This window comes from Triticum dicoccoides, chromosome 6B, assembly GCF_002162155.2.
Source record: "Triticum dicoccoides isolate Atlit2015 ecotype Zavitan chromosome 6B, WEW_v2.0, whole genome shotgun sequence".
NCBI classification, from domain to species: Eukaryota; Viridiplantae; Streptophyta; class Magnoliopsida; order Poales; family Poaceae; genus Triticum; species Triticum dicoccoides.
Genome location: NC_041391.1, coordinates 151,078,927 through 151,089,582, shown reverse-complemented (window position 1 = coordinate 151,089,582; position 10,656 = coordinate 151,078,927). Strand labels below are relative to the sequence as shown.

The 10,656-nt window shown below is 48.6% G+C and overlaps 1 pseudogene; it reads right to left on the bottom strand.

Annotated features, from left to right (window-relative positions):
* The window catches only part of LOC119320936, a 17,547-nt pseudogene extending 12,736 nt beyond the window's left edge, over window positions 1-4,811 (bottom strand).
* Window positions 4,812-10,656: the final 5,845 nt, after the last annotated feature.

Genomic DNA, 10,656 nt, shown 5'->3' with positions numbered 1-10,656 from the left:
GAGAGAGAGAGAGGGATAGGGAGAGGGAGAGGGAGAGGGATAGGGAGAGGGAGAGGGAGAGAGAGAGGGAGAGAGAGAGAGAGATCCTTCAGGGAGTCGATCGGACATCTCTTGGAGACTTTCTCGAAGTGACTTTGCATTACTTGTTATCCTTGGAGGGTGTGAACCTCCTAAACTGGTAGGAGTACATGAGAACCTTCAAGGTGTATTGTACATGCCCCATAATTGCCTTCTTTGTGTAGGAACAACCGAGAGTGAGGCTAGGGATGGCAGTTTTTCCCATGGGTATGGGTACCCACGGGTAGCCTCCCCGAAAACAATGGGCATGGGTGAAACTTGGCAAGATTTTGTACCCATGGGTAATGGGTATCCATACCCACAAAATATATGGGTAGGGTACGGGTATGAAATTGCGCCCATGGGTAACCTAATGGATACCCCAAAGTATTAATAGATGAAATTAACTCCGACCACATGTGGAATCAACATCCAACTCCTTTAACCCAACCCTAATCCCTTATTCCCTAAACCAGTCATAGTTCCATAGGTTCGCAATCACCAGCTCACCACCCCTCCTACGTCCTATATGACTCATCAAAACAATGAAATCATGACTCATCACCACCAAACTCTTGTACTACTCTCGATCAAGCGATCCCTAGTTCCGATTCCCGCCTCCCACTTTATCAGAATTCCACCAACTGTTGCTCTTACTCCCTTGTTGCTCCAAGAGGTCAACCACTAGAGGAGGTTGCGTCGTTGCTAGACTGCTTGCCCAATATCACTTTAATTTTAGGCTCATTTCTCTACTCTTTCAAAATGTAAATGCTATATATTGTACCCACTGGATACCCATTCGGTATAGGATACCCGATGGGTATGGGTATGGGTGTCAATTTGTGCCCATGGGTATTGAAATGGGTGGGTATAAAAAGTTTTTTGGGATATGGGTTTAGGTAGAAGGAGGTTGTACCCACCCATATCCTACCTACTTCCATCCCTAAGTGAGGCTTTGTCCCTGGTGGTATCAAGCCACTGTGGCATAGGTGGGAAAGTGCTTGGCTGGCTCTTTGTGGGCGACCTTACCGAGACATTTGTGGTCTTAGGACTTTGTGCCCAGACCTCAACGAATGAGGAGTAGGTAGCACCGACTATCTGAACATCAGAAAACATCATATACTTTTTAATCATATTTGGCTACCACGACTTTCTTAAGATCCTACATCAAGATGATAACTGGAACACTGCTTCATGTCCAGGGTAAAAACTCATGTTCTAGCCTCTATTGATCGGGCACTGTAGCGACAATCTTGCGTTGTTACCTTCTTCAAGGCATTGTCTCCTTACTGATGTGATGACCTGTAGTGGTTGGTTGTGATAATAAGGATAAAACTTCTTGTCTTGGTCGTTTCCGGCCAAACATGGTAACACCAGTGTGAGGGTGTTTATCCTTCTTGAAGGCGTGGCGGTAGAAGAAGTCGACTAAGTCAAAGTTGTTATATTTATATCTGGTAATGGTTCTAGGGTAGCTATCTATGTTCTGTACTCCACTTGTTGATGACTTTGTCCTCATTGTGTTGCATCAAGCTTAATAAAGCTGATTGTATGCATCACAATTGTGTAGATGCCACAAGTTTCAACCCTATTTTAGAAAAAACTAAAATTTGGAGTAGTAATTTTTGATAGGATTATTCACCCCCTCTAGTCCATAACCTCGGCCCTACAACCTCACATCAAGTACGTGCATGTCTACAACATCTTATATGTTACAACAACAAAAAATCATATATGTGTCTGGCTGGGCGATCATGTACGATGATCAGATTCACAATTTGGGCCAAGCCGTATGCATCGAGGATATTAAAATGGCAGTTCTATAGTACTCCTTTCGTTCCAAAATAAGTGTCAACTAAAATCACGACACTCTTATTATGGAGTGGAGGGAATAGATATGATTCAATTTTATTCTATGGAATAAACTACTAGGGGGGGGGGGTACTACCCTTTTAATTGATATTGTAGATGTTGGCATTTTTAATATAAATTTAGTCAAACTTACTAAGTTTGAATTAAGACAAACGTAATATGCAAAGTAAGAAGATATGGGGGAATAAGGCACGTCACGGAGAGTGAATTCTTATTTTTGCATGATTAAGGTCAAACTCAGCTCCAAGTCAAATTGTCAAACCTTTAAGGAACCATTTCTTCTGTATTCTAGAAATTATGGAAAGCTTCAAGGTGGCACTAAAAATATACCTGTTGTTGGTTCGATCCACGGATAGATTGTTAGTTTCCATCATGCATGGGTGCTGACCCATAGTAGCAAGGGTAAGGAAGAAGTGATAGTCTATACACTCATCTCGAATTCTGATTATGTTTTGGTTAGTCCTTGGCTACTCTCCCAATATTAGATTAACTTGTGTGTACAAAGTACAAATATACATCAAAAACTAATTAGAATTTTTTTGATTGTTCACCTGTGGTTGTGTAGGGATGATGAAGAAGAAAGTCTGGTTAAGGTCTAAATAAATCATCCTTTGATAGTGGTGATTGTAGAACCAACTCTAAATTAATAGACAATAGTTTTCATTCATATTTTCGAACAACAGGCATATTTAGACTACCTAGACACTACGATATTTACTATGCTACGTGAATATGCCTTCTATGGTTCGATGGCCATCTCCATTATCCGGCTCCGCCCCCTAGCTCCATTTTCCTTTTTGCATGCATCTCGGAAGAGTCAAGTTGTTTTGTTGAGGAAAGAGTCAAGTTCATATGGCAAAACAATGCATGTAAGTTCATGAACACTAGAGAGCAACACCAATTTGGTCTATCATATTAATGCAGGATTTTTGTACAATTTGGTAATTGCATTTTTGTTAGCAATTCGGTTGCTCGAGTTTTTTGAAATAAAAAACTGAAGATGATTTACTACACTGTTTAAATCTGCACAACCTGAAATATTAGTTCAATTTTTGTCTGTACGTTATACGTGGCGTGATACTTTGAAACTTGGATTCTTGGATGTTGAACCAAATGCTTATAAGTGTGATTAATATTCCTTTTTAGACAAAATCAAATGACAACAAATACCATATCGTATAACATAAGAATCACTCGAAGATTTAAGATTTGTTTGTACGTACCACCAACTTTTCATTGTTCCCGAGCATCACTTGGGTTGGGAATGATCTGTCTATTGTGCTAGCAGCCACCGTCATGACCCATGGCACGGCATTCGACACCATTTGTGGCACGGGTCCTCCATTTCCGCCCGCAAACACAACGGAGATCCCTTGCAATACAGCATGCAATGTCTCAAAGATCTCCTCGCCAGGACTCCTCCTAGTGAGAGCGACAGAACGTCCACGCCATCCTTTATGGCATCATCGATGGCAGCAAGGATCGCTGCCTCAGGGCAACTCCCGTCGACACAACATACCTTGTATATAGCCAATCTAGACCGTGGTGCTCCACCGCGAGCCATACCGACACCAAGGCCACCCCCTCTGTGGCTCACATTCCACACCTGGCTACCGACAATTGTTGAGGCTACATGTGTGCCATGGCCAGTGAGGTCCCTAGGGGAATTGTAGTCCATCTTAAGCACCTCAGCGCTGATGCCACCACTATACCATCGGGCGCCGATGATCTTCCTGTTGCAACTCGTGGCATTCCACGCATGCCCAATCTGGCACACGCCTTTCCACTGTGCCGGCACAATGCTATACCCGGTGTCATCAAAGCTTCGCGATTCAGGCCATATGCCTGTTGCATAAGCATGTGATCAATTGACGATGTACTCCATCTCCTACTTTGGGATACCCATTTTTGGATGTGTGGATGGTGATTTAACTTATAAATGTAATTGCGAACCTGAATCGATCACCCCGATGAGGATGTTTTCTCCGTGCTTTGCTCTTTGCAGAAGGCCTTCCTCTTGTTGTGGTTGTTGTTGTTGTGGTCCATCATAGTCAAGGCCGAGAAAGCCCCAACTCTGAGTTGTGTGCGGTTTGTGATAAGTGTTACGCTTCACGCGGACAACTTCAGGGAATTCTACACTCGAAACATGATTAGTTTCAGTCGATCATGCATGTTTTAAAGACGCTCCGATCCTAAAAAAGATCATGTGATCCTGAGTGCCAAAAAACCTCACCAAAACCTATCCTTTTCAATGGATTCGGCTAAACTTATCATAAGAAGAGCAATACTCAATCAATCTTGATTGAATGACTGCTAAAATGGAAAGTCCCTCTTACTTCACACGAGGTTAATGAAAACGTCTTAAAAGAGTTCTTAAAGAAAACATGCTAATGCCAGATCTTGGAAACGAATATTACCTGCAAGTGTCTCAGCTTGCGTATCAGTGAGTGTCGCCGCAAATCCAGAAAATCCATGCTAGTAACTGTAAACTATCGACTTCCTGGCTTCATCCTTGCTTTTGCCAGTAAAAGTAAATAATTGTGAGTCACCCACTAGAACGAAAAGGTGAGCAAGTCACATATGTAACAGGAACAACTATAGATAGCCAGTACCTCCCAAAAACAGAGGTTAGTATGTCATGGTGCGACGCGGCGACCATAGACGGATCATCATGTTTCTTCTCCCTCAAATACACGATGTAGAGCTGTAAATTTGAGGTAAAATGTTGTCATAACAAGACGGTTGACCCGCATTCGCTGAAAGATGCAAATTAATCGAAGTCTTGTGAGAGAGGAGGAGCGCGATCTTACTTTGCTAGACGCTTTCGTCGAAAGGGGCATCAGTGTCGCCAGCAGCAGGGCACATGAGAAAGTTGTCATATCCATGCCTATCTCGAGAGAAGCGTCGTCGTGTATGCGTATGTTTATATTCATGTGTATATATAGCAGGCATTTGCAACCATGGGGCGCAAGGTGCAAGAACGGTTCAGAAGAGTTGGGTCAGAGACACGCGAGGAAGACTACATATATGTCTAGATCATGTCTTACAGCAATCACCGAACTGGATACAGACATGCAGTACGTATCCATGTCTCTGATGTAATGACATTGATGGACGTCCATTCACAACAAAGCTGAGGAACGTGGAGGGGCCGGGTTTTATAAAGTTTGGTAGACTTTTGGCACTTTGAAACATATCATTTTCCACAAGCAAATTTAGAAATACTCCCATTGCGTCACACTACGCCGTGGACAACCTTCCAAGCGCGTCTTCTGAAGATGAAATATCACTTGAACCATGCATTGAACTACACCGGTTCTTCGATGGCTATAATTTGCACGTGTCTCGGTGGCTGAGGAATTGCAAATCTGCTACTCCCTCCGTTCCCAAATATGTAAGAGGTGGGATGCGGTGGAAGCAATTGCACTCGATCTACTCTTACTAGTTCGATCTCAGGTTCGATTGAAGCATTTGGGATACAGGAAGAACAAGGGGAATAGGGTAAGGGTTGCCGCCGCCGATGCCTTGATCCTCTGGATGGTTCACTCACTGTTGGAGCTGCCTTAAGTAGTGGTTGGGGTCGGGCTTCACTGCACCCAGGCCGGCCCAGTAACTCGCGGGTTGGGCCTTCTCTTCTTGACGGGCCTAGCGGGTGAGCTTGGCGAGCCCTGGAGCTGTGGGTCCACCTTGTCAGCTTGCCTGTGGGTAGCAGGGGCGCTGACATCCCCTCCCCCTTGAGAGGAGGCTTGTCCCCAAGCCTCAGCTGCCGGAAAGCGGTTTTGCAAGGCTTCTCTGTCTCCCTAGCTGTTGGGGGTGCTTGCTTGATCTGACCACCGAGTGAGAACCTGCTCAATCATCAAGCCATTCTTCTTGCGCCAGCGTTTCCCGAGTACTGCGACAGGGACTGCAGGAATGTCAGAATTAACTGGGAGTTCTGGAGATGAAATCATACCCGGAACGAGGCAGCGGCGCAGTTGGGACACATGGAAAACTGGGTGCACTTAGGATTGTTCTGGGAGATCCAATTTGTACGCCACTTCATTGATCTTGCCGATGATCTTGAACGGGCCGTAGTATTTGAATGATAGCTTGTGATTGGCACGCCGTGCGACTGAGCTTTGAACATAAGGCTGTAACTTCAGGTAAACGGAATCACCAACCTCGAATGCCCGCAGTGATCTATGTTTGTCCGCCTGAGCTTTCATGTGTTGCTGAGCACGATGAAGGTGTTGTTGAAGCAGATCCTGAATCACGGCATGCTCGTCGAGCCACGATTGCAATGCTGGCACTGTGCACTCGGTGGTACCTGTGATGCCCCAGTGACGTGGCTCGTGCCCAAACATGGCCATGAACGGAGACATGTCGATGCTTGAGTGGTGGGACGAGTTGTACCAAAATTGGGCAAGTGGAATCCAGTGGCTCCAACGCTGTGGGTAGGCATGCACAAAACACCGGAGGTAAGTCTCAACACACTGGTTGACGCGCTCGGTTTGCCCGTCTGTCTGAGGATGATTGGCCGCGCTCACACGCAGCTCAGTGCCAGCGTACTTGAACAACTCGCGCCAAAACATGCTGGTGAATACTGGGTCTCAATCTGAAACGATGGCCCCAGGGAGTCCATGGATGTTGTAGATGCTGTTCATATAGAGCAGAGCCACCTTTGATGCAGTATAAGGATGGGCGAGCGGCAGAAAATGAGCAAATTTGGTGCGCTTGTCGACCAGCACCCATAAGAAGTTGAAGTTACCAGATTGGAGGAGTCCGTCGACGAAATCAATGGTTATCATATCCCACGGATGTTGAGGAATTGGCAGAGGTTCCAAGAGGCCGGGGGATGCTGCTCGGTCTGGTTTAGCTTGTTGGCAGGTGGGGCAGCAACGCACATACTGAAGTATCTGAATCTTCATCTTGGGCCATGCAAATAGGCGGCGAATGCTCTGGAAGGTGGCAGGGAACCCCGAGTGGCCTCCCATCAGACTGCCATGGAATGCCGAAATTATCTTCTGTTGGATTGCTGTAGAACCTCCTAGCCAGATGCGTCCGCGGAAACGCAAGATGCCGTTCTGAAGGGTGAAACGCCCCTTGGGGTCCTCTCTGATGGCTAGCTGCTCGAGCAATTTCTGTGCTTGTGGGTTGCAGTTATAACTGGACAACACATCATCGAGCCAACTGGGCTTGCAAGAAGTGACCGTGAACAGCGTTGCAGCAGGTTTGAAGCGGGAAAGGGCATCAGCTGCTGTGTTTTCGGTGCCTTTCTTGTATCTAATGGTGTAGCGCAGACCCAACAGTTTGGTGAATGCTCGTTGTTGCCAGGGTGTTGTCAATCGCTGCTCTTCCAGGTGGATCAGACTTTTTTGGTCCGTATGGATAATGAACTCGCTATGCTGCAGGTAGGGATGCCATTGCTCTACTGCTACCACGATTGCCAGGTACTCTTTCTCGTAAGTAGAGAGCCCCTGGTACCTTGGGCTCAAACTTTTGCTCATGAACGTAATAGGATGGCCATCCTGCTGAAGTACTGCTCCGATGCCCTTGTCACACGCGTCTGTTTCAATCACAAAGGTTTTGTTGAAATTGGGCAGTGTCAAAACTGGAGCAGAGGTGAGCTATTGTTTCAGCAGGGCAAATGCTTGTGCAGTGTTGTCTGTCCACACAAATGGGACCCCTTTCTTTAGTAAGTTGAAAAGTGGCCTGGCGATGACGCCGAATCCATGAACGAATCGGCGGTAGTAACCTGCCAATCCCAAGAAACGGTGAACCTCTCTTGCGTCTTGCGGGGTGGGCCATGATTGGACTGCCTGAACCTTACTGGGCTCTGTAGCAACTCCTTTGTCGCTGATCACGTGGCCCAGGTATGACAGCTGCTGTTGCCCAAACTCACACTTGCTGATCTTCACTTTCCATTGATCCCGGCGAAGGATTTGGAGGACTTGGCGCAGGTGATTGAGATGATCTTGCCACGTTTTGCTGAAGACCACTATGTCGTCGAAGAACAGAAGCACGCAGTGCCGTAGCAAGGGATGGAATGTGTCTATCATTGTGCCCAAGAAGGTTGATAGTCCACCCACCAATCCAAACGACAACACTTTGAACTCATAATGCCCTGTGTGGGTTTGAAATGCTATTTTGAATTCCTCCCCTTCCGCTAGCCGTATCTGGTGATAGCCAGACCGCAGGTCGAGCTTAGTGAACCACGCTGCACCATGCAGTTCATCCAATAATTCTTCAATGATCAGGACAGGGAACATGCTGACGCATGTCATGGCGTTGAGATGCCTATAGTCAATGCGGAGACGCCAGGTTCCATCTTTCTTTTTAACCAGAATAGCAGGTGAGGCGAAACTGCTACGGCTGCGTTGAATGACCCCGGACTGCAGCAGCTCTTCTACTTGCCGCTCAATCTCTGACTTGTGCTCAGGTTTGTGCCGGTACGGTCGAATATTGACAGGTTGAGCGCCGGGCATGAACGGGATTTTATGATCACATGCACGACGCGGTGGCAAGCCTGTTGGTTCCCCGAACACATCTTGGAATTCATCTAACAGTTGCTGCAGTTCTGGCGCTGGTGATGGCTTGCTCTGTTGCTCGTCAGTGACTGGGTATAAGAGGGCAATGTGCAACAATGAACCCTGCCGGTACAAGTTCTGCAACTGTAAGCTGGTGATTAAATGGCACGTTGAGGAGTTGGCTTCGTGACCGAACAGACGGGCTGGACCCAGAGGTGTAGGAATATGAATAACTTTGCTCTTCCAATCGACTGTCATGGGGCTGTGTTGCTCTAACCAGTCCATGCCAAGTATGGCGTCGTAGGTTCCGAGAGGAAAGATCTTCATGTCAGTGGTGAAATCCTGCCCTTGTGACGACCATTGACAGCCAGGTATGCTTGCTGAACATGTGAGCTCGCCCCCGTCAGCGACGTGGATGCGGCACTATTGGCGAAGGGGAATCACTCCAGCGAGTTGGTCAGCCAGCCGTTGGTCGATGAATGACGTCGAGCTGCCGCTATCCACCAACATGAGGACCTCGCACCCTTGGATGGACGCGAGCAGTTGGAACGCCTTGGTGGAGACGCTGCCATCCAGCGCAGCCCGAGAAATGGCCATGACGGAGTCAGCTGGTGGCTCGATGGTGGTGTGGTCGATCGCTGCGTTGATGCCGAAGAGTTTGAGCATCTCTTCGACCACATGGAGTTGCACGGTTGTGGGGCAGACGTGCTCGTGGCCCCAGCGCTCGCCTCACTTGAAGCACAGGCCGCGGGCATGCCTGTAGTCGCGGAAGGCCTTGATCTTGGTGCTGTCAACGCGCGCGGCTTCTGTACCACGACGGTCTGTTGCCGTCGCCGTGGTCACAGGGACCCCTAGCCGCGCCATAGGTGGTGGTGGAGGCAGGGGTAATGGCATCCCTGCGTGCGTGGACGCATCTGGCGCTCGATAGGTGTTGTGCGTCGTTCCATCGGCCACCTCCTCCTGGAGCAGAGCTAGAGCGCACGCCGTGTCCAAGTCTGGAGGTCCCTGAACCAGCACCACCGCGTGGATGTCCTTCCGAAGCCCCTCGACAAAGCGGGTGAGAAAATAAAACGGATGGATCGTGTCAGAATAAGAATTGAGGTGATTGATAATTGACTCAAATTGTTCAATATACTCTGCCACCGTGGTTGTTTGTCGCACAATGTAAAACTGGCGAATCAACGTTTGGTGGCGATCGCGGCCGAAGTGCGTACAAAGCAGTGTAGTAAAGGATTCCCAGTCGAATTCTGCAAGTTGTTTCTGGATGGACTGCAACCAGATCGACGCTGAACCAGAGAAGTTCACTGCAGCCATGGGAACCCAGAATGACGGAAGAATAGCAAACATCGTAAAGTACTGCTCGCACAAAGTTTTCCACAGTTTAGGATTGTCTCCGGTAAACTGCGGGAACTGAATGGACGGATGCGCCTGGCCTAAGCCGCTGAGTAACTGACTATCATGCGCAAACGGAGACAGAAGAGATGGTGAGTGTAGATCGTCGTACTGACCATTTGCCGGGGGCGGTGGCGGCGTTTGGAAGGACGTCGCCGAGGGCCCCCGTGGGATGGTGTAGACGCCGCGGCCATCGGGCCCTTGTGGAGCTTGTGCCGCGCCAGACACGGTTCCCGCGTGGGTGCCGGCCGTCGCATGCGGGGGGTTGGTCGATGCAGGCGCCTGTGCCGTCACGCCCTCCATGCGCGGTGGAGGAGGCGCGAGCTGGAGAGCCGCCACCGAGTCGCTCAGATCGGCGATGCGCCGCTCGAGATCAGGACGCCACGCCACAAGATCGTCGACCTTGGCATTGGAGGCGTTGATCGTTGCGGTGTGCTCCTTCAGAGTGGTGTCGAGCCGCTCCAAGAAGGATTGAACGGTTGGATCCATGGCGACGAGGTGTGCGCGGGCTTGGGTCAAGGATCTGGTCTCGATGAACTGCGCCAGATCGCCGCGGAAAGTAGTGGAAGTGGTGTCTGATACCAGATGTAAGAGGTGGATGCGGTGGAAGCAATTGCACTCGATCTACTCTTACTAGTTCGATCTCAGGTTCGATTACAACATTTGGGATACAGGAAGAACATGGGGAATAGGGTTAGGGTTGCCGCCGCCGATGCCTTGATCCTCTGGATGGTTCACTCACTGTTGGAGCTGCCTTAAGTAGTGGTTGGGGTCGGGCTTCACTGCACCCAGGCCGGTCCAGTAACTCGCGGGTTGGGCCTTCTCTTCCTGA